The sequence below is a fragment of the Phascolarctos cinereus genome, unplaced genomic scaffold (genome assembly GCF_003287225.1).
Source record: "Phascolarctos cinereus isolate Bilbo 61053 unplaced genomic scaffold, phaCin_HiC Scaffold_7;HRSCAF=346, whole genome shotgun sequence".
In the NCBI taxonomy this organism is placed as follows: Eukaryota; Metazoa; Chordata; class Mammalia; order Diprotodontia; family Phascolarctidae; genus Phascolarctos; species Phascolarctos cinereus.
In genome coordinates this window covers 44,288,239-44,311,765 of record NW_027556180.1, presented here as the reverse complement: position 1 = coordinate 44,311,765, position 23,527 = coordinate 44,288,239, and the positions used below count along the sequence as shown (strand labels likewise).

The 23,527-nt window shown below is 39.3% G+C and overlaps 1 pseudogene; it reads left to right on the top strand.

Moving 5' to 3' along the window:
- Positions 1-5,469: 5,469 nt before the first annotated feature.
- Positions 5,470-21,604, top strand: LOC110204761 (arylacetamide deacetylase-like; annotated as a pseudogene).
- Positions 21,605-23,527: the final 1,923 nt, after the last annotated feature.

Below are 23,527 nucleotides of genomic sequence, written 5' to 3'. Positions count from 1 at the left end.
GATTTCCCCATCCTCTCAGATGGCTGCTTTACCAACTCAAAGAGTCTAGGCAGGATGGCCACTTTACCAACTCAAAGAGTCTAGGCAGGATGGGACCCCAAAACTGTGTGGGGTGCAAAGTTTACCAATAAATTGGAGACTCAGAGATATTAGCAAAAAGAATAGTTCGTTTATTGGCTTTCTCGAGAAAGGGCTCCCTCAGGGCACCCAAAAGATGGCACTGACTGAAGAGAGCTGGAGTGTGTTCAGCTCAGCAGATTATATAGATCCTAAGGGCAATCCCCCTGCCCACCCACTGGCTCTTCTTCCCATTGGCTGGGCTTCAGAGCTCACAGTCCAAGTGCAGAAACTTCTCCCCAGCACCAAGGACAAAAAGGGCGAGAAACAGGGAATGGTTTGTTTCAACAACTAGGGAGGGGGCCTGAGGAGGGATAGAATGAGGGTGAACAGGATGTGGCTCTGTCATCTGATCTACTTGTGACACTCTGCTTTCTCAGCAAGGCAGCTTCTGAGAAATGTAGGAAGAGGTCAGCTATACTGAGGGGGCTTCATTATTTCAGCATTCCATTCAATCAGATCATAGGGTATGTGGGGAAGTAAAGTCTGTAAAGACTCAACAGGTAGGAAGAGGCTGGATGATAAAGAGTTTTAAAAGCCAAACTTAGGATTTTATATTTGATCCTGGAGGTAATAGGGAGCCAGTGAAATTTGTTGAATAAGGTGGGGGGGATGTGTTTAGAACTGTGCTTTAGGAAGATCCATTTAGCAGCTGAATGGAGGATGGATTAAAGTACGGAGAGACTTGAAGCAAGAAGACTACCTCTGCATTAAACATAATAAATCAGCAAATATTTCTTAAACATCTACCTAGCACCAGATACTCAAATACTGGGACGTAAGTGCTAAGAATGAAACCAAACCTAGCCCTAAGGAGCTTACATCCTAATGGGGAAGCCAAGTGCAGCTAGGTCCAGATAAGCCAGTAAAATGAATGCCCTAAAGTATTTGTATTATTCAAATTCAAATTTCCATTGGGTTGAAACCAAATACCACAGTTTGCATAATCATAATTTTGAATAGTGTGAATTCAGATCCATAGCCGGTTTTCCCAAGACTGTTTCTAGTAGAACTCCACTGAAAATAATGAGATAATAATTATAATACTGTAAAGGATTTATATCACACTTTAAATTTTACCAAGTGCTTTGAATACATCATATCATTTGACCTTCACACCAACCCTATGAGACAGGTCCTGCAGGTATTTTAATTCCCATTTTACTGATAAAGGAACTGAGATTCAGAGATATTAAGTGGTTGGATCCTGCAGCTAATAAGTGGCAAAGCTAGACTTCAAAGCTGAGTCTATCTGGATTCCAAGTCCAGTACTTGGTCCATTTCACCACCCTTAAAGTGCCTCTTGCACAGAATGCTTTGTACTAAACCCATGTGAGGCAGGTAAATAAGACTTAGCACTTACTTTTGAGGTCCTTACAATGTAATAGATTTGTTTCCATCTTATAAATTATTTTGTGGAGTGCCTTTACTACATCTTTCCAGTCTTTCAAAACACAGCTTTATTAGCAGCCAGTTATGTACCTTGCAAAGACAGAAGTAATAGGAAAGAGGCTGCAAAGGAGGAATCCTCTTGTGACTTATGGAGCGCATCTCTACCCATCTAACTGTGTACTTCATACATTTGTTTGTGAAGTGAAGTCTTTGGGTGAATAGTTTTCAGGAACATACTACAAATTCCTTGATCTGCACTTAACTATGTAAAATATTCAATTTGGTCTTATTTTCCTTTTATGTGTTTATTTCAAAAGATGGTTTATTTAATACAAGGCCATTTGTTTCCATTTATGCCAGTCTTAATTCAGTAACTAGTTAACAGTTGAAAAAGAAAATCTATTATTTTCCTTTAGATCAAACAAGTCACATTACAGTTGCATTACATGCACCAGCTCCAGGCAGCTTCTTGGACTGAAAAGCACATTTTAAAGCATTCCTATTAGTACATTATGCACTACCCCAAAGAGCTAAACCAGGGCAGTCCTGCTCTAGGGAATTCTTTATGAGAAGAATAAATATCCTCATAAAACAAGCTATGGGTAAACTATGAAACAGAATAGAGTTGAAGCTAATCTGCTGGCATTAAAAACATTTTAATTTCTGACTCAACAGATGATACCCACAGCATTCAGATGAATTAACAACTTTTGGGGATTAATGGAGCAGGAGGTAGGTATCTGTTAGCCATAAGCCAGAGGAAACACACACTCTCTGTAATGATGGAAGGCAGAGTTGGTGGGGCAGGAACAAGGACCACACATATTATCTCCTCAAACACATGGTAGCTGAGGTTGGGGGAAGTATCAGAAAAGCAACCGTGTCAATATGTAGGCTCCCTGGGGACTGGCTGAACTCACACACAGAACCAGCTCCTTGGCCTTTTTGCTCTTATAGTAAGGGAGAGGGTGACTGGAAGAATGGCAGGGCCCTCAACAGGAATAGGGAAGTTAGGAAAGGGGGAAGATATGGGGGAAAGATAATGAGTTCAGTTTTGATCGTGTTGAGTTTAAGATGGCTAAAACATCTAGCTGGAGGGAGACAATTGATTTACTTAGTATAAATAGCCCACTCCTCTTGGTTGATTATTGTCTTTTGTACTTGAAGACAAAAATGATATCACTATGTTGGGGCCAAATAGTGTGTCTGACTGTGACTGATTGGACCAATATGAGCTTAGAAGGTTCTACCAAAGGTCGGGCACAAATAGTCCACGCGAACATTTGGAGTGTGCATCTCAAGTTTCTTTTAAGGTACTGCAGTTCTGCTTTGCTCGTAGAGCACAGCAGTTTGTTTGAAGCAGGCACATCATGCTGAGTGGTCCTATGCCCTTGTCTCCCATGTCTCACAATAGATTGCAAAGTTCATCAGCGAGACCTTGAAAATGTCCTTATATGGCTTCTTCTGATCTCTGTGTGAGCGCTTGTTTTGTGTGAGTTCTCCCTAAAATAGTCTTTTAGGCAAAGGTACATTTGATATTTGAATGACACGGCCAGCCCTTTGGAGCTGCACTCTCTGCAGTAGAGTTTGAATGCTTGGCAGTTCAGCCTCAAGAAAAGATCTCAGTGTTTGATAACCCTGTCTTGCCAGGTGATCTTCTAAATCTTCCTGAAGCCATTCAAATGGAAGAAATTATACAGTGTTTTCAACGACTGCAAGATTCACCTTTAGTTTTAACATCAACATTATATCATATGGCTGAGTATTATGGGAGCAGCTAGGTGGCATAGTATATAGAGTGCCAGGCCTGGAATCAGGAAGACTCATCTTCTTGAGTTCAAATCTAGCCTCAGATCCTTATTAGTTGTGTGACCCTAGACAAGTTACAAAACTCTGTTTGCCTCAGTTTCTCATCTGTAAAATGAGCTGGAGGAGGAAATGGTAAACCAATATAACATCTTTGCCAAGAAAACTGCAAATGGGGTCACAGAGAGTCAGACTAAACAACAAGAACTCAGAGTACTAGCTAAGATAGTACTCTAGTCCACACCCACAAGTTGGGTTAATCTTAGCTAACTATCTCATAACCTAAACAAGTATTGTCCAATTGCAGTTGATTTATACAGCCTTCCCCACCGTTACCTCTTGGGGAAATTCATGATGTATTGTACTCATTATGAAAGGATGGGTCATGTGACAAGGGAAAAGAGTAAACAATAGACAGACTTCATGTCTCATTGTTTATCCCAGCAATGGCAGGAGAAACACACCCCTGAACCTTTGGGTGGACCCCCAGAGAAGATTTGAGAGTCTGTGGACAAGAAGGTTAGTGAGCCAATAAACATTTATGAAGCCCCTACTCTGTGCTAGGCATTGTGCTAAATGCTGAAAATACAAAGAAGGGTAAAAGATACTCCCTGCCCTCGTGGAACTTATAGTCTAATGGGAGAGAGCTCCTTGAGTGTTATAGGATGAAAGGCCTCAGAGGGGATGTCATCTATGTTAGAGGAAGTATTCACATTAATGAAATCACAGAAAAAGAAGATGTCTTTGTATTACATTCCCTTCCATCCTGTGTCCTAGACTTGGAGTCAAGATGGCCTGAGTTCAAATCTTCACCTCAACCACTTTCCATCTCTGTGACCCTGGACAAGTCATTTCATTTTTCTTAGCCTTAGTTCCTTCTCCTTTAAAATAGGGATAATAATATCCCTTTAATGGTTTTGAAGTGATGGGACAGCTAGGTGGCGAAGTGGATAGAGCACCGGCCATGGAGTCAGGAGGACCTGAGTTCAACTCGGGTCTCAGACCAGACACTTGCTAGCCGTGTGATCCTGGGCAAGTCACTTAACCCCAATTGCCTCGCCAAAAAAATAGTTTTGAAATGAGCAATAAATGAAATAATGCTTGCAAAGTTTTTAAGTACTATATAAAAAGTACTAATATCTCCAGCAGCAGCAGCAAGCAGAGGATGTATACTAGATAAGGGCCGGACTCATATCTTTACTAAACTTTTTAGTTGAGTTTAGTTTTCCCAGCAACAAGCAGCAATACACTCTGCAAATGATCAGAACTTATTAAATATTTACCGAGTTCAACTGAATTTAATTGCATCTGATTGTTTCCCCCACTTTATTCCCAGAATCTCTCACCATGCTCACCAAGACAGAGAGAGAGAGAGAGAAGAGAGAGAGAGAGAGAGAGAGAGAGAGACAGAGAGACAGAGAGAGAGACAGAGAGAGAGAGAGAGACAGAGAGAGAGAGAGAGAGAGAGAGAGAGAGAGAGAGACAGAGAGAGAGAGAGAGAGACAGAGAGAGAGAGAGACAGAGAGAGAGACAGAGAGAGAGACAGAGAGAGAGACAGAGACAGGGAGAGAGAGACAGAGAGAGAGAGAGAGAGAGAGAGAGAGAGAGAGAGACAGAGAGAGAGAAACCTAGAGGAAGAAGGCATATAAGACAGTAAGACAAGATGGAACAGTTTCATTGCTGTTATCAAAAGCAAGGTAGAGAAGTCCAAAGTGGGACAACAATCGAGAGATAACAATGCTCTGAATTTAGCCTCCTGGTTTCCATGCTAATGGTGTCCTCTGTGAAGGCAGGCAATCAAGAATTGTTTGTATGTTCAATTCCCTGCTTCTATTATACATCAAACTTTGTTTCGTCAGCATCTTGGACGTGCTATGCACACACTACGGCCTGAATAAATATTTATGGATTGAATAAAATGAGGAGGGGCCATCTATTTTGTCTTTGTGAGTTGACTGTTACTGGCAGGAAAGAAGCACAATTGGTTAATCTTCTAACTAAAAACAAAACAAAAAAATAAAAGATTTATGGTCCAGATGATGAAACCACTTGGAGATCCAAATTCAAAACTGTCACCTTATTGCTTATATTCAGAACAAAAGGACAATTAACTCAACCTCAACCAGCTCCAGGAAGGAGCTGAACTGAGACAATATGGGCCACAAAGCTCTCTGCACTGTGGTTTCCTGTCTTCTCATAGCTTATTATGTATATTCACCTGTACCAGAGAACATGGAAGAACAATGGAAAGTCATGGTCCATAATTCATTCTGCAGAGCTTTTATAAATCCGGTAAGAGAAACATGTTCATTCTGAGTATTTATGGATTTTATGGATTTCAAGTCGTGTGCTCTCTCTTTCTATTAGTTGACACTTTGGACAGGGAATTAATTTATTTTTGGTTAAATCAATGAGATAATATTAATTCTTTGTTTTCACATATTACTGTAAAAGGCACAGGGTGACATGGTCCCTGCTTAGTAGAAACATATAGCTAGATGAGAAGTCAGACAATGATGAAATACAGAAGAACTTTGGTGGTGGTGGTTGTTGAATATAAAAGTCTTCTCTCTCCCACCCCCATTTATTTTATAATTCTTTGAGATTCACTTTAATGTCTTTGCCAAATTTAAGCTTTCATGGACTTCTGTCTCTAGCTCCTTATTTATGTGTTGTTTTTATTAAATGTAAAAGTTCACTCCTGTTCATATATGTGTTTAGTGTCTATTTAATTTTCCTCATCTGTTTGAATTCACCTTATTGCCCTGTACAAGAGTCTTCTATGGGAAGAACTTATTTGGCAGAGGGAAGAGGAGCTGACCCAAATTGTCTAATTCTAAGGGATTAGAGCCGACGGGGGTCTGTTCTACAGAACCCTGTGTAAATAGGCACTTAATATTTTTCCAAGCTGAGATTACCTGAGAATAGAGAAGTCAGACAGTAACACAGACTACTATGGGAGATCAAAGAACTGCTGGCATCCTAGGATCATAGCTGTAAGACTGGAAGGGACCTTGGAGGCCACTGAACTCAATCCCCTAAGTTAATGTTGAGGCAACAGAGACACAGAAAGAAGTGACTTACTTGCCAAGGCTCAAGAGAGACAACTAGATCAAATCAAACCAATGGGCTAATCTCTCAGTTTGCTCTCAACCAAGTTTCTATCAGAGATGACCTTGATAAAAGCCAGCTGGCCACAGTCTTCACCCTCTCTTTACAAGTCCCTCTCCACTCCAGTCAACCTCCATTCAGCTGCCAACAATTTTCCTACTCTATAGGTCAGACCATATCACACACTGCCCTCCACCATTCAATTCACTCCAGCAGCTCCCTATCACCTCCTGGATAAAGTATAAAATCCTCTGTTTGGCATCCATGGCCTTTTATAACTAGCCTCCTCCCCAACCTTTCCAGTCTTCTTGCATCTTATCTCCACCCCTACCCCCAATGTACAATGACCTCCAGGCTGACAGTCCATCTCTCTGCTCTGGGTATTTTCTCTGGCTATGCCCCATGCCTGAAATTCTCTCCCTCTTCATCTCTGACTTCTGGTTTCCCTGGTTTCCTTCAAGTTCCAACTAAAATCTCATCTTCTAGAGGAAACCTTTTCCAACCCCTCTTAATTCTAGTGCCTTCCCTCTGTTAACTGTTTCCTATTTATCCTCTATATAGCATAGATAATAGATATATAGATATATAGATATGTAATATATGTATGTATTTGCTTGAATGCTGTCTTCTCTATTAGAATGTAAGCCCCTTGAGAGCAGAGACTATCTTTTGCCTCTTTTTGTGCTTCGCACAGTGCCCGGCACATCATAGGTGCTTAATAAATGTTTACTGATTGATTACTGATTGATTAATCATTCTCTTAGTCTCTCTGCTTCAAGACTGAGGCGTCCTTCACTCTCCACAAAAGTGATTTAACTAAAGTGCAAACATCATGTCATTCTCATAAAATCAGTGTCTCCCTGTTACCCTCAGAATCAAATAGAAAATCCTCTGGCATTTAAATCTCTTCACAACTGGGCCTCTCCTGTCTTCTCAGTCTTACTACACTTTTCTAGCCTTCATGTACTCTTGGCCCAGCTACATTGGCTTTCTTGATATTTCTTGCACACTGGACTCTCCTTTTCCCCTACCCCCACCCAGTGCCTTCCCTCTGAGATTCCTTCCATTTACATCGTATGTGTCTTACATGTTGTCACTGCAACAGAATGGAAGCTTCCTAAGCATGATTACCAATTTTTGCCTTTCTTTGTATGCTCAGTTTAATTTAGCCCAGAGCCTGGCACATAGTATTTAACAAATGCTGTTGGCTGACTGTCCAACTGCAGTTCTATGTGAAGCTCTCAAAAGGGCTCAGAGCTGGATTTCTTAACCATTTCATGCCATGGGTCCTTTTGGCAGTCAATCTGGTGAATCCTATGGACGCTTCTCGGAAATATGTTTTGAAGCTGGTAGTACATTGGATAGAGCAGTGGGCCTGCAGTCTGAAAGACCTGAGTTCGTATTTGACCTAAGACACTTACTATGTGACCCTGGTCAAAGTCACTTAACCTCTGCCTCAATTTCCTCAACTGTTAAATGGGGGTAATAATAGCACTTGCCTCATAGGGCTATTGTCAGGTGCTCAGCACAGTGCTTGCCACATAATAGGGACTGCGTAATCCCTCCCTTAAATGCGTAACATCAAGTACATAGGATTACCAAGGAAAGCAATTATATTGACATACCTAGATCAATTTTTAAAAAATTATAGACTCCAGGTTAAGAACCCCTTTCCCTGGAGGAATTGCTGAGCATCTCCATTCATTGCCAGACTCATAGCCTAGGGTGAATCTCCATTTCAGTCACCATAGGCCCTGTTTTCTATTGAATTGACCCCTGCGACTCCAGGTGGGTATTAAGCCCAATATATAAGATATGTGTATGTATGTTTGTGTTGGGGTGAACAATATAAAAGTCTCTTCCAGCCCAATTTTCCAGGTGGTTCTCTCACCAGTGAAGCATACAAAAAGGCCTTTCAAAAAAGTTATTAACACACCTGCAGAAACATCCTTCTTGGCCTTCTTTACTCAGCTAAACCAATTTTGTCTATAGTAAGCAGACTTTGCAAAGAATCTTATACTAGTAGTGCAAGTCATTGCCCTTCCTTCCGCTTAAGTCTTTTTAATGGGTCTATCATCTCATCAGGGTATTGCAAATGGTAATGAACTCATACCTTCTGGCCTCTTCATCCTGTTATTCTCACTCCTGTTTTGTTTTGTTTTTTTACTTTCTAAGCATTCTAAAAGTTTACCTCTGTTTCTTTGAATATCTCTGCTTCTTACAGCATTTCACATAAACCCAAGCAACATTTAGGCTATTCATTTTTATGCATGCCTGACCCATTGGAATCCTTTTACTGGATCGTAAGCTCATTGATCTAGTGTTGGCAGGTATATTAGAGATCATCTATTCTAAATCCCTCGTTTTACAGATGAAGAAACTGAGAGAAATGAAATGGTTTCTCCAAGGTCATACAGGTAGTAAGTGGCATAATGAGAATTTGAACTCAAGTCTTCAAACTCTGAGTCCAACACTCTTTCCTCTGCCCCAAGATGTCCCCATCTCCCATCTCCTTAAATGGTGGCTTCTATGCCACTTCTCAAAGCACAATTCACCTTTGGTTACGGTCAAATACCAAAATCCATATATATTGTTTCTCTGCCCCTCCCATCTTGCATCTTTCCATTGTAATTTGGGTCACCTACAGCTGTCATTTTCCCCCTGAAATTACAACATCCTTGTAGTCATGGCTAGATTGCACCCTATAGAGGATATTGACATAAAAAAGATAGGTTTTTGTAGCAGAAAGTAACTCAAGAGAGTATAGAAAGCCCTTCCACCATTACCCAATGACATCTAACCTGATCTTTTCATCTTGGATTCTGGGTCCAACTATTTATCCATCTATCATGCCTGTCCCAAGATATACATTAAGATAGTCTCCTCTCTGGGGAGATGGATTGCAACACCATTCTTTCATCTAGTAAACAGACATTCTGCATCTACTTTGTTTTGATTTTTTCATGGCTACACTGATTACTTTTGAGAGACTACTGAGTCATCCTGGTAAACTCCATTTAGCCAATAGAGCATTATCTGAAAATAGGACCTTTTCCTCATGTACTTGGATTTTATGCTAGAGATAATTTATGATACAAGTGTACATCCTTGGAGAATCTACATGTCCCTGTTTTGTGCCTTATCCAGTGCTATTGCTCAGTAGATTATGAAACTTAAGTAGTTTTTATCAAAGTTATCTTCCTGACCAAAGTTGTTACATCATAGATAGATATAGACAAAGCAATATATGATATTTTATAATGTATAATATGTGTACATGACATACATGTAATATAATATGTTGATATGTATGATAAGATAAATAGAATAAGTCTCATAAGGCTGAATTTTGCTTTAAGTCAATGTTTTACTAATTCATTAAAAAGACATGATGGGATCTATATTCTGTCCATTTGTCAATGCATTGTATGACTCCAAAAATGATCTTCTAGGAAAACTTGCCTGCTCCTTTCTCATATTTTCATTATTGTGGACACAGACCATTCTCCGAAGAATTACATAGAGATAGAAAGTGGGCATTTGGGCAAGAACCCTTTTATTTTTATCTTTGTATCTCCAGTGTCTAGTGTGAGACCTGGCACACGGTAGGTGCTTAGCTTCTTATTGAATTGAATTGAAATAAATCTGAGTCTATAGTTGCTGATGTCTTTTTTTTTGACAGGTAGAAACGATATTGCCAGTCATGATCTTTTTCAATCTTTTGCTCTTTGATATTCCTTAAAGATTGACTCCTATGTCTTTGAAATTGTGATGTTTTCCTGTGATCTTGCATTTCTGGATGGAATCTACAGAATGGTATGGATGCAAATTCCAAAGGATAAGAAATCTGAGAGGATTGCAACCTGCACCTGTGGAAGGAGTAGTTGTACAGTGACTGTCCAGTTCCTAAACTGAACTCTTCCCAGCATTGGGTGGGAGAAGGTTTTAAAATAAGAATGGAAATCTCCTTGCCCTTATATTCCTCAGTTATTTAATAATAAAATTGGGGAGTGAGGGAAATGGAAGGAGAACTATTTCATGTCAAATTAATATGGAGGAAGGACCAGTTCCAGGTCTACATGTTATGTCATGGTCTCACCTAAATGATTACTTACCTCACTTTTTGGTTTTTACTCATAGGCTTTTCTCATTGAGAAGCTAGGGCTGATGCACCATGGAGAATTTTTCTCCATGATGGCAGGATTACTGAATACACCACCGATTTCAGATGAAAACCTTGCAGTGACTGACACAACATTTGTTGGGGTTCCAGTACGTTTATATATGCCAACAAAAAATCTGAATGGGCTAAAGAGAGCTGTGATTTATGTTCATGGTGGTGCAATTACCTTTGGAAGTCCTGGTAAGTCTATAATCTCCTTGGAAAATAATACGGCTTTGGCAGGACCGTTATAAAACTTTTCTATTTGTGAAATTCCATAATCTGTGATACAATCTCTGCACAGAGAGACATCACAAGTAAAGGAGGGAGAGATATTTATCTGTGCCTTAAATTATTCCTTTGGAGCTGAGGTTTTTTTTTCTTCAAGTTTTTATATGTTATTGTATTGATGGCTTTTATTTTAGCCACATTTATTTCTTACAAATCAAGATGAGAAAAAAAACAAATACAAAAACATTAAGCAAAACTAACCACCCCCTAAGGATTTCTGATGATGATATATTTATCATTCTATGCCTAAAGTTCCCCACCACTGCAAGGATAAATAATGAATCAGTCAATCAATGAAAATAAGCTTTTACTTTGTCAACCCCTGTGATAAGCATTAAGGATACAAACAGATGGGAAGAAAGTGCATGTTCTCAACCCTTTTCCAGTTCAAGTATGGGCATGATAATGACACAGCCAATTATTACTGACTGTTCCTGTTGCTGCTGTCCTTCTTTTGTTTCTCCTTTTCCTCTCATTCTTTCTTTTTTCCTTCTCTTCTCCTACTTTTTCCTCTCCTCCTCCTTATCTTCCTTCTCCTTTTCCTTCTCCATCTCATTCTTCTCCTTCATTTCTTCTTCTTTCTCTTCCTTCTCTTTCTCTTTCTTCTTTTTTTGCATTTACTCCAATCTTTAATATTCAAGTTGAGTTCAATACAAGTCAACAAATCTTTATTAAACATTTGTTAAGTGCCCACTGCTGAATGCCAGGTCACAAGTGAAACTGGGAAGGTTTAAGTTCACCCACACACACTCAAAAAAGCAAGAAGCCATGGAGCAGACCTCTGGGAGTTGGAGTTAACTTTGTCCCTAGATGGATTGAACTGGACCCCACATATGGACCCTTTGAACCAGGAGGACATAAAACAATTTCAGGCTTTAGGCAGGGAGAGCTCCTAATACATTAGGGAAATTCAGCGCCAACTGCTTTTAATCTCCTTGCTGGTAGTTTTACGTGTTTTATCCTTCTTCACCTCTTTCTACTGCCTTGAGAATCACTTTTATGCAGGTATTTTAAGGGGTTTTTTTAATTAAACAAGTTGTTTATCTGAATTTTTGGGTACTAAGTGATCCACCATAGCAGTTGTAGAAGCATGGTCAGGACACCCATGATTTCAGAGGCATTGCATAAGAAGCTGGGGACAAAAAGATGAAAAACCAGACTGCCCTTGTCCTTGAAAAGCTTGGTTGATAATCAGTTCACACTGGTTGAATTTAGGTAATCATAACTTCCAGTGACAAAAGAGTACCTTTAATTTGTCCTCCTTAAAGGACTGTAAAACTGGGCATCATATGGAGTTGAAGTATTATCGTATTGGGAGTCAAGAGCCCTCCAGGTTCTACTCTCAATGCTACTACTGTGTGATGGGAAGCAATATATTCTATTTCTCAATGCCTTTTCCTCCCTCATCTGTAAAACAAAGAGATTAAATGAGGTAGACATTTTTGTAACTTGGGCTATCTGATTTCATCCATAATTTAATTTCTGCCAGGTACTAGTAGGATTAGAATATCAATGCTCCCAAATGGGAAGAAATAATACCTTCTCTCATCATCCTTGCTCTCACAAGGAACCAGCTTCAGCACATTCCAAACACAGCACAGTGCCTATGCTTTCATTAACTGAAGCAATATACCAATGCCATAGGAAAAAGTAGATCCTTTTGAACTTTTAGTGTGTTTCCATTTTAATCAAGGCACATTGCAGAAAGCTGAACAGATGATTTCAGAAGTATTAGGCAATTTAAAACATACTCTCAGAAGACATGAGTCTATAAGTCAAGATTTTGGCCATCAACTCTTGGCTAGTTGTTGATCTAATATACTTATCATCTGTACCCTGGTCAGCAAGTCAACAAGCATTTACTGAACATTTATATGAGGAAGCTAGGTGGCTCAGTGGATAGAGTGCTGGCCCTGGAGTCAGGAAGACTCATCTTCATGAGTTCAAATCTGGCCTTAGACACTTATTAGCTGTGTGACTCTGGGCAAGTCACTCAACCCTCTTTGCCTCAGTTCCTCATCTGTAAAATGAGCTGGAGAAGGGAATAACAAACCACTCCAGTTTCTTTCCCAAGAAAACCCCAAATGGGGTCACCAAGAGTCAGACAGAACTGAAAAATGACTAAAAAACAACAGGCATTGTTCTAAGAGCTGGGTAATAGAAAGAAATGCAAAAACATGGATCCTGCCCTCAGAGAGCTCACATTTGAATGGAGAGGAAAGCATTTTGATAACTACAAACATACGAGATATATACAGTGTCAATGAAAGATAATTTCAGAAGGAAGGCAGTTGGGAGGGGGGAAGGAATGTATGATTAGAGCTAAGTATTTAACATACAATTTACAGCAGCAAATAAATATAGTAATTTTGTATTTAATAAGTGCAAAGACTTAAAATTTTGGGATAAGAATTCATCACTCGGTAAAAATTGTTGGGAAAACTGAAAAGCAGCATGGCAGAAATGGGCATAGACCAGTATCTTACACCATTTATCAAGATAAGGTCAAAATAGATACATGACCTGGATATAAAGAGAGATATTACAAGAAAATTAGAAGAACACGGAAAATATTATTTATCAGACTTATGAACAGGTGAACAATTAATTAATAAACAAGAGATAGAGAGCAAAGTTAGGTGGAAAATGGATAATTTTGATTACATTAAAGTAAAAAGGTTTCACACAAATAAAACAAATGTAGCCAAGATCAGAAGGAAAGCAGAGAACTGGGGGGAAATTTTATAGACAGTTTCTCAGATAAAGGTCTCATATCTCAAATACATAAAGAATTGAGTACTTAAGAAAGTCAGGGAAACAATGAATCAGAAATGAAGAGGAAGAAAATTTTAGGCATGGAAGGCAGCCAGAATAAAGAATCAGAAGACAGAATATCACATCTGAGGAGCAGCAAGTAGCTGGATTCTAGAGCCAAGTCAAGTCATGTCAACAATCATTTTTTTTTCTTATGTGAGGCAATTGGGATGTGTTATGTGTCTGAGGCCAGATTTGAACTCAGGTCCTCCTGAATCCAGGGCTGGTGCTCTATCCACTGCGCCATCTAACTGCCCCTCAACAAGCATTTATTAAGCATTTAACTATGTTCCTCTTCGAGAATGAAGGATGAACAGCAACAACTATATTCCAGCACTGTTAAACATTGTGTTAAACGTTGGAGATAAAAATATGAGAGACCGCCCCTGCCCTCAAGGACCTTCCATTCCAGGCAAGTGAGATAACACAGAGGGAGAAGAGGATAGGCTGAATGACAGAACTTTGGGAAATACCCATATGGGGACAACCTGGATGAAGATCATCAAAGGGGAGTGAGGCGTAGTCACACACACACACACACACACACACACAACTCATCAGAAAATAACATCTAGGAGGAAAGATGCACAGACGAGCAGAGACCTGAGAAACGTTGTATCCTCCCAGACGCCAGGAAAGTCCAGACTATTTCTCTTGAATCACAGCCCAGGCCCCGGCACAAGAAGACACACATACACTAAAGGGAAGAGGAAGCATTAACCCGCAGACGTTTTAGGGTGGAGTTCAATGGCGTACGAAGCTAAATACAATTTTATTAGCATTTTTCATTCTCAGAGACAGGGATCTGCAATTCTTTCCTATGGGTGCAGAGAGGCAATGGTTATTATTCCTGATACAACTGTTATAGACCCTCCCTACCTTTCTATAGAAGGGACTCCCTTCTGGCTATTCTGACTGTTCTGTCTCCGGTAATTCCCTTTCATGACAGGGTAGTGCTTGAGCAGTCAAAACCACTTCTTTTAAATACTTTTCTCCAGACGTATCACTTCAGTTAAAATTCTGGTTACTAGATCTCTTATCCCAACACATGGCAGTCACAAATACAATTATAATTTTTTGAAAATTGTACTTTCCCCTTAAAACATCTGAAAAGCTTTGGCTTCTTATACCTCTAAAGACAACCTACCTGGAAGGAATCTTGGATAGGAAGTTTCTTGGGTGTTTAGAGAAATTGTAGGAAAATCTAGAATTCCAACCAACTTTCCAGGATCTCTGGGGGAAAAAAATGGTGGCATATGTCACACCATCGGCCAATGGATACTGTTGAGGTGACTAACACTGAATTAATGCATGAGTAAAAAAGCATTTTAAGCACTTACTGTGTGCCAAGCACTGTGCTAAACTCTGCTATTGAGCATAACATCCTCTAAGCTGCCCACTGATGAAAGGTCTGGAAGGTGAGGGGTGAAATGAGTCTGAAGTTGGTACACATTAAACGTTGGCCACAGCTAAATGGCTTCTCCCCTAATCTCAGTGCGGGGTTCCTACTTCTAGATCCAGTCATAATGCTGAGCCTCTTTCATTTTGTGGTCCTTACTCCAAATGAGAAGAGACTCTGGGCTGGCACGTAACAGTTGAGTCATAATCTAAATTTGTCCCCCACATCACACCCGCGCATTTACTTGTGTCGACCACTGTCATCAATTCAATACTTCTCCTTTCAGCAATGCTGTCTTATGACTTGCTGACAAGAAGGATAGCAGCTGAACTGGATGCTGTTGTTGTATCATCAGAGTAAGAGAGAATTTTTTTCTTTTAAAACGATGTTTTTGTTTTGTTTTAGCCAAGGGGAGGGAAAGAAACTCATCCTTTACCTATGTACCAAATGATAGCCATGTCCTGTTATTTTCACTAAGATTCCTTAATGCTTGGGAAGTTATTATCCATCTCCCAAGGAGCACTATTTATGCTGCCATTTCCCTTATATGCTATGGGACATATAGTGACAATTGCTAATAGATAAGCTTGCGGTGTGGGTAAGCCTACCGGATATAAGGAGCTCCCAAAGCGGAAAAAAAAAAAAACCACAATCAGAGCTGGAAGACCTTTGAAGCTATCTAACTCAACCCTCCCCCATTTTACATCTGGGGAACCTGAGGCCCAGAGAGGTTAAATGATTTGCCAAGATCACACAGGTAATAAGTAACAAAGACAGGATTTGAGCTAAAACTATTGTCATTACTATGTTCTCCTTGGTTCTGGAAAACTCCAAAATCTTCCCCATGGTGGCATTAGCCATTTGGGGGAGTGAACAATAAATAGAAACCTATCTAAAGAGACTTCACAAACTCCTACTGAGGGGGACCTCTTTTGGAGAAAAATGAGAGTCTTGAACACCATACAAGAAAGGGATCTTGGGAGCGAGTGGGAAAGAATCTTCCTAGACTCCCTACGACCACCTCCAGAGTAGCTTAGAATCTTTGATAGATCTTGCAACAATCCCACCCATATGAAAGTATTCCAAATTTCTGATGTCATCCTGCCTCTTTCTCTTGTCATGCTGGCCACAGAAAACGGAAGCCAATAGAAAATAGGAGCTTAACATGAAGAATTTCACCATGTGCACTAATATTCTCCCACTGAATCTATTCTTTAATGGAGAGATACCTACATAGTCACACTGAGAGTCATGTGATCAATGTTTTGTTCTCTTGGAAGCTATAGACTTGCGCCTAAATACCATTTTCCAACTCCATTTGAAGACGTCTACAGTATGGTGAAGTTCTTTCTACAGGACGAAACTCTGGCAAAATATGGTGTGGACCCCACTAGAATATGCATTTCAGGAGACAGTGTCGGGGGAACTGCAGCAGCCTCAGTGATTCATGCGGTATGATGCTATGCATTTTTAAATTAATTGGAATAATTTTTATGTGATCACTTTATTTCATGTAGTTTATTTTTATATTTTCATGTACTATATTCAGGAGAGTCAGAAGACGTGGGTTCAAATCCCAATTCTATTACTGAGTGGCTTTGGAGAAGTCATGTTTCTGTCTGCATCTCATTTTCCACATCTGCAAAATGAGGGAGAGTAGAAGGCTTGGAATAGCTCAGTGGTTCTCAAAGGGTGGTCCAGGAACCCTGCTGATCTCCGAAAAATCTTTTCAGGGAGTCCATGAGGACAAAACTGTTTTCCTAATAACACTAAGATGTTTTAATTTTTAATATGGTGAATATCAATAAATATGATTCACTTGAACAAAAGCTCTTGGGAAGGGGGTTCTTCAATAATTTTTAAGAATATAAAGGAGTCCTGAGATCAAAAAGTTTGAGAACTGTTGTCCTAGATGAGAATTTAACACCTTTCAGATCTAAAATCTTTGACTGTCTAATCTTATATGTAGCAGACATAAAGAACCAGCATGTTCCATCTCTGCCATTATAAAGTTTGCCTATTGTAGATAAGTATGTCGGTGAGTTAAGAGATTAGGAGGCTCTTTAAAAAAAACTTCCTTCTCTATTTCTTAAGTTTTGAATATGTTGAATTAAATTCCATAAATGCAAATACCTTTTTATGTTCTAGGCACTATGCAAAGAAAGGCAAAAACAAAAAATTCAAAAACATTACCCTCAAGGAGCTTACAATTAAACATGGCATCTACCATTAAAAATGAACACAATGAATTCCGTCTTTAAGGAAGTGATTCCTTTTGGTAACCTGTTTTTTTAACATGAGGACATCTAGCTATAAACATTCTCACCAGAATTTCTTCCATATTCTAACTAATCATATTAATTGGCAACTTATAATTAGTAACTATATTAATTAGTAACATTAATTCATAATTAGACAACCCATATCCTGAAGAAATCTGTCTTGCCAAATTGTTTTCATCCTCAAAGTAAAGTCTTTTTTTCCAGATAATGTTGTACTGCAAGTGAGATGGGGGTGAGGGTGGAGCAGAAGGGAAGGGAAAGAGTATCTGTTAAGCACCTGCCATGTGCCAGGTAATTGTTAAATGTTTTACAAAGATGAACTCATTGGATTCTCACTACAACCCTGTGAAGTACAGTTATCCCTTGTGGGATTCAGGGGCACAGCACCCCCACAATCTGGAAAATCCCCATAAAATTTTTGGCCCTCCCTTCATACCAGAGAAGTCTGAATTTTTCTTCTTTTATATGGTGTTGGGTTAAGTATTTGGTCATAGTCTTTGGCTGTGCTGTCTGCAAAACTCCCAAAAAATTCCCATTTAATTTCTTAGGTTGATCTGCAATATATCAAAACCATAATGAGGAAAGGTACAATATGGAAGAGATAACTGTATTCAAGTCTGGATTGTAGACATGGTCTATTCAGGGACCTCTGCACCACAGGAAACTGCTTCTCTGCTCACTGACTGACTACTGATACTCATAATTCTTCAGCTGGGGAAATCTTCTCTAAACCAACCATACAGAAATCCTTATAAAGCCCTTCCGTTAACTATCACTCATAAAAGGGTTTTTAGAAAGTGTTGGCTATTCATCTGAATAGTAGTTCTTTTTAAGGTAGAGAACTAAGTTTTTGTAATCAAACTGGCTATCTTTGCACTAAACAGACCAAACACAACAGGTTATCCTCTCACCTGAGCTGTGCCGTGCAATTACAGTGGAATTTATAGCCACATGGCTGCATCTCACCAAGATACCAAAGTAGGTGCAAGTCCTGATTGCTTTTCCATTTCATGACAAAGGGGGAGCAGAGAGCAACAAACCCTTAGGAAAAGCTTTACCTTGGTTCCAACTCTAGGCGATGCTAACTCTTATTGATATTGGAAGTCTTGTCCAAAGAAGTCAGTTCTCTCTCTCTGACTAATCAGGATTTGCTCATCCAAAGACTTAATGAAAGTCCCCTGACAGTCACTGGCCTTCCACTTGAAAAGTCACAATTTCCCAAATTTCCCTATCGAATTGATTGTCTTTTTTTTTAATCATAGCACAATCTACAAATGTTTCTATGATTTCTCATTTTCTGAGTTTTGTCTCCTTTAGTCATAAAATAGGTATATGCAGATTAGCTGAAGCACCCATCATGTGTGGAGCTTTGAAACTCTCCAAAAGCTATTCAAGCTCTTTGGTGACCTTGAAACTGTGTTTCTTTACACTCACTTTTCTCTAAATTTTAATAAATAAAAGTTCTTTTTCTATTTCTAAACTAGCCCCAAACAGATGAGGTATCACTCCACATAGATGACAATGAGGTCTGCGGTTTAAATCTGTACCTCAAATCTACAGATCTTTTTCTTTCAAAAACTGTCCAAATTCCACCTGAAGGCTACGTGACTTCATAGTTTAGAGTCAAACAAAGGTTTTATTTCTACTCACATCAGGCATCAGAATGTTTATCCAGAACAGCAACAAAAACTTGCATCCTTTTATAATATAAATATCTTCCTTTACAAAAAACACTTTTTCTTCTCTTTCCAGAATGCTCTAAATATCTGAATGCTCTAAAAGAAAGAGAAAGTGTTTCTTACCTTTTTGATGTTGTGCAGCCTTCAAGTAAAAGAAAAACGGCAGTCACCTAGCATTTATTAAATGCTTCATATGTGCCAGGTATTTTGCTAAGTGCCAGGAATAGAAAGGGCATCTAGGTGGCACAGTGCACAGAGCACTGGGCCTGAAATCAGGAAGATTCATCTTCCTGAGTTCAAATGGAGTCTCAGAAACTTACTAGTTGCATGACCCTGTTAAGTAACTTAACCCTATTTGATTCAGTTTCCTCATCTGGAAAATGATCTGGAAAAGGAAGTCTCAAACCACTCCAGTATGTCTGCCAAGGAAACTCCAATGGGGTCACAAAGAGTTAGACACAACTGAAGAACAACTGAACTGAGGAATGCAAAGAAAGGTAAAAAAAAAAAAAGTCACTTCACTCAAGGATCTCACAGCCTAATTGGTTTGACTAGAATGGTCTCTAAAAGTCTCTTCAGTTTTATAATGCTACATTTCAATAATAAAACCACCTATTTATAGAGTTCTTTCTGGTTTACAAAGCATTTTTCTCATCTAACTCTCAATAACACAGTAGTTATCATTTCCATTTTACAGATGATGGAACTGAGAGGTAAAAAGACTTGTGCATGGTTATACTGCTAGTAAATGTCAGAAGTGGGATATAATGATATGAATAATAATAGTAGTAGTAAATAGTATGTATATGGTATTTTAAGGTTTCCAAATCACTTCATGTTATCTCGTTTAATATTCACAATAATCATGTGAGGTAGGTGCTATCATTTTGCTCATTTTATAAATGAGGAAACTGAGGCTGAGAAAAGTTAAGTTACTTGCTCAGAGTCACACAGCTAGTAAGGGAGAAGAAAAGGTGAGGAGAGTGGAGGACACATGAAGGAGACAGATGACAGGGAGAAGATAGGAGAGAGTAAAGGATAGGAGAAAAGAGAGGAGGAAAGAAGGCAAAAGGAAAAAAGGGAATAAAGGAAGGGAAGAGGAGGAAAGAGAGAAAAGGGGAATAAAAAAGAGGAGAGAGAAGAGAGGAAAGTGGGGAGGAGGGGAAGAGAAAAAGGAAAAGGAAGGAGATTGAAGAGGAGGAGAAAAAGGAGGTAGAAAGGTGGAGGAGGAGAAAGAGAGGGAAAGTGAAAGAAAGAGAAGAAATGGAAATCTAGCTATGTGATTTCATCTGCAGTCTAAAAGACCTTGTGACTAAGTTCAAACATACATCAGGAGGGAGCTATTCTTTCTTTGTTTTTGTTTTTTGTTTTTTCGTGAACGTTAAGTGAAGATCCCCCCTTCTTAGGTTTCTGCCCTCTCTAGGTCATTGTAGCTCGTGGGCTGTAAACAGTCTTGACACTGGTCTACCTCTATCTTGCTGAGTGAGTTTGACCTTCACTCTCCTCAGTAATGATCCCTGGCCTTCATTCTTCTTCTCCCAGAGGCTTCCAGACTTTTTTTTCCCTAAAATGTCCCTTTCACAGAAAAGAACAATTTCAACCACAAGTTTAAACAAGATGTTTAAACCAATCTCAAATTTGATTTAATGATCACAGAGTTATTACATTTAATTAATAACAATAATTTGAATTAAATTTTATGTTTATTTAATTTTTAAAAGAAGAAATTTCTGTATTAAATGAATATTGAAGTTAGCCTAGCCTTTTTTGCAGTCATTAGGAAGACATTATCAGTACTGGCATAACCATCTCACGACAATTCATTTGCCTGGTTTTTGAGAGTGTTATAAGTCAAAATGAATTTTTTCTCCCTTAGGGTCATGAAAATATTCTGAGTAGACAGTTGAGAAATGCCTGATTCATTGGATAATAGGTTAATGAATATTCTAAGGTGATGGGTGATCCTGAAGCCAAAAATAAACTCAAGATGCAAGCTTTAATTTACCCATTTTTACAAATGATTGATAGACTCGCCATCCTACAGGGAAAACGAATATGGGATAATATTGACAAATTTATTTAAATTTATGGGTGATTACCTTACCACTGATGAATCCCTTGAGCAGACCTTGGCAGCCAACCAATACATACCTGCCAAATTTAGCCATCTCTTCAAGTTTGTCAACTGAAATCTTCTGCTTCCTGAGAAGGTTTTTTTTTTCTTAAATAAAAAATAACCCAATTTATGGAAGTTCCAAGAGAGCAGAAAAATTTTCAGGGATTGTGGATTATGGCACCTCTCCTTTATTGGTTGATAATTCAACATTGTGCCAACTACCATTAACTTACATCATCACCCATGAGCACGATGTCTTAAGAGATGATGGGCTCATGTGTTTCTCGCCTACGCAGCAATGGAGTCCAAGTTGTCCATGACCACATTGAAGATGGATTCCATTCATTACTCTTTTTCATAACACCTCCATTTACTTTACATGTTAGCTTTAAGTTAATAAATCTATACCTTAGTGGGCTAAATGAGAATTTATAAAGAGCATGTACATACATGCAATCTGCTAATTATGAATGATTTGTTCTATGATTTCATTTGTAAATAGTTTGAAACTCAGAACGTGGTTTCTAATGGAAACAATATTGAACATTGGGGGTTTGGGGGTAGATGGGCATGTGAGGTTCTCAGTCCCAACCTGAAAAGACCGTCTGATAGATCATACTAATAACCTTATGGATTCTAATTTCTGAGTATAATTATGCTTCTCTGGGGAAAAATATTCAAAATTCCCAAGTATGGTTCCAAGAACATGTCCTCCCACTACTACCCTGTTTCAGCTTCCTTCTACCTGAAGAACATGAGCTTCAGACCCAGACTACTCCCTGGCCATCTTCCTTTAATGCTACTGGCTGGAATGAAAAAGGGAAAAATTTAACAGCATCTGCTCCTATCCCTCCCCCTAGAGCTGCCTCATTCCTGCTTCCACCTCTCCTGGGCTAGCAGTCCTAAGCCCCATAGGCAGTGAGCGACCTGTAGCACCTTCTAGGCAGCAGAGAACACTTGTTAAAGGCTTCCTCCATCTAGTCCTAGAAGAGGCCCTAAGATCAGGGAGTTGAGGCTGTAGAAGCTGCCTGGCCTTTCTTGCCATGCCCCAAGAGTGTTTATTCCAAATCTCTATTTTAAAGCAAAAGTAATCCTAAAAGTCAAATTCTGCTTCCACTTTGCAAATATCATCTCATCTAAGAATTCCCTCTCTCCCTTTCTCACAAATACACTGACAGATACAAACTGAATCTTGGAAAATAAAGGTAAGAACACACCATGGCTAAATGGAATGAGGGCTAGATTTGGAATCCATGGCCCTGAGTGTGAATGTCAGTCCTACATAGAGAACATCCATGGGGCCATCACCAGTCATCTTGACTTTTGTTTTGCCATTGGACTCCAAAGACACTGGAGGGGAGAGTGAGGGTGATGATTTTTGTGCAGCTGTGCCCCATCTAAATCCGATTCATGCACAAGTCAAAACATCACCTGCATGATGTCACTGGTCCTCTTTGAGAAAGAAGGACAAAGGACAACAATCTCTGTGAGTCTGGTCATGATTTTACCTCTCCAGGTCTCAGTTTCTTCATCTGTAAAATGAAGGGTTGGTATCCTAAAGAGATCATAGAAATGAGTAAAGGACTCACATGTACAAAAATATTTATAGCATATATATATATGTATGTATGTATGTATGTGTGTATGTATATATATACACATATATACACACATATATATATACACGTTACTTTATTTCCACTTCTTGCATAAATTCATAATGACCTTGTACTCATGATGGGAGGGCAGATCATGTCACAAGAGGAAAAGGTAAACAATAGACAGGCTGCAAGTCCCATTGATTAGCCCAGCAGTGACAGGAGAAACATCCCCAGACCTGTGGACAAGCGGGTCAGTCTATCAGTCAACAAACATTTATTAAGCTCCTACTCTGTGCCAGGCACTATGCTAAATGCTGGGAATTAAAAGAAAAGTGAGAGATACTCCCTGCCTTAAGTCTAATGGGGGAGAGCTCTTTGAGTGTTTGACGATGAAAGGAGTCCAAAGGGTTGTAATCTGCCTTACTGGAAGAAGTACTCACATTAATGACATAACAGAAAAAGAAGATGCCTTTATTTGTATTACATCCCCTTCCATCCTTTGCATCCTAGACATGAATGACTTGAGGTCAAATCTTTACCTCAGCCACTTCCTAGCTATGTGACCGTAGACATGTCACTTCACTTTTTTTAACCTTAGCAAAGGTAGAGGGACTTGCCGGAGGTTACACCGATCACATGTGGCAGAGCCTAGAATCGAATTCCAACTTCAGCCCTGTCAGATAATTGAAGATGTCCTTTGTGTGCCATTTTGTCCTGGCCCTGTCTCTCTGAGGATCACAGCCCTCATAAGAGGGCA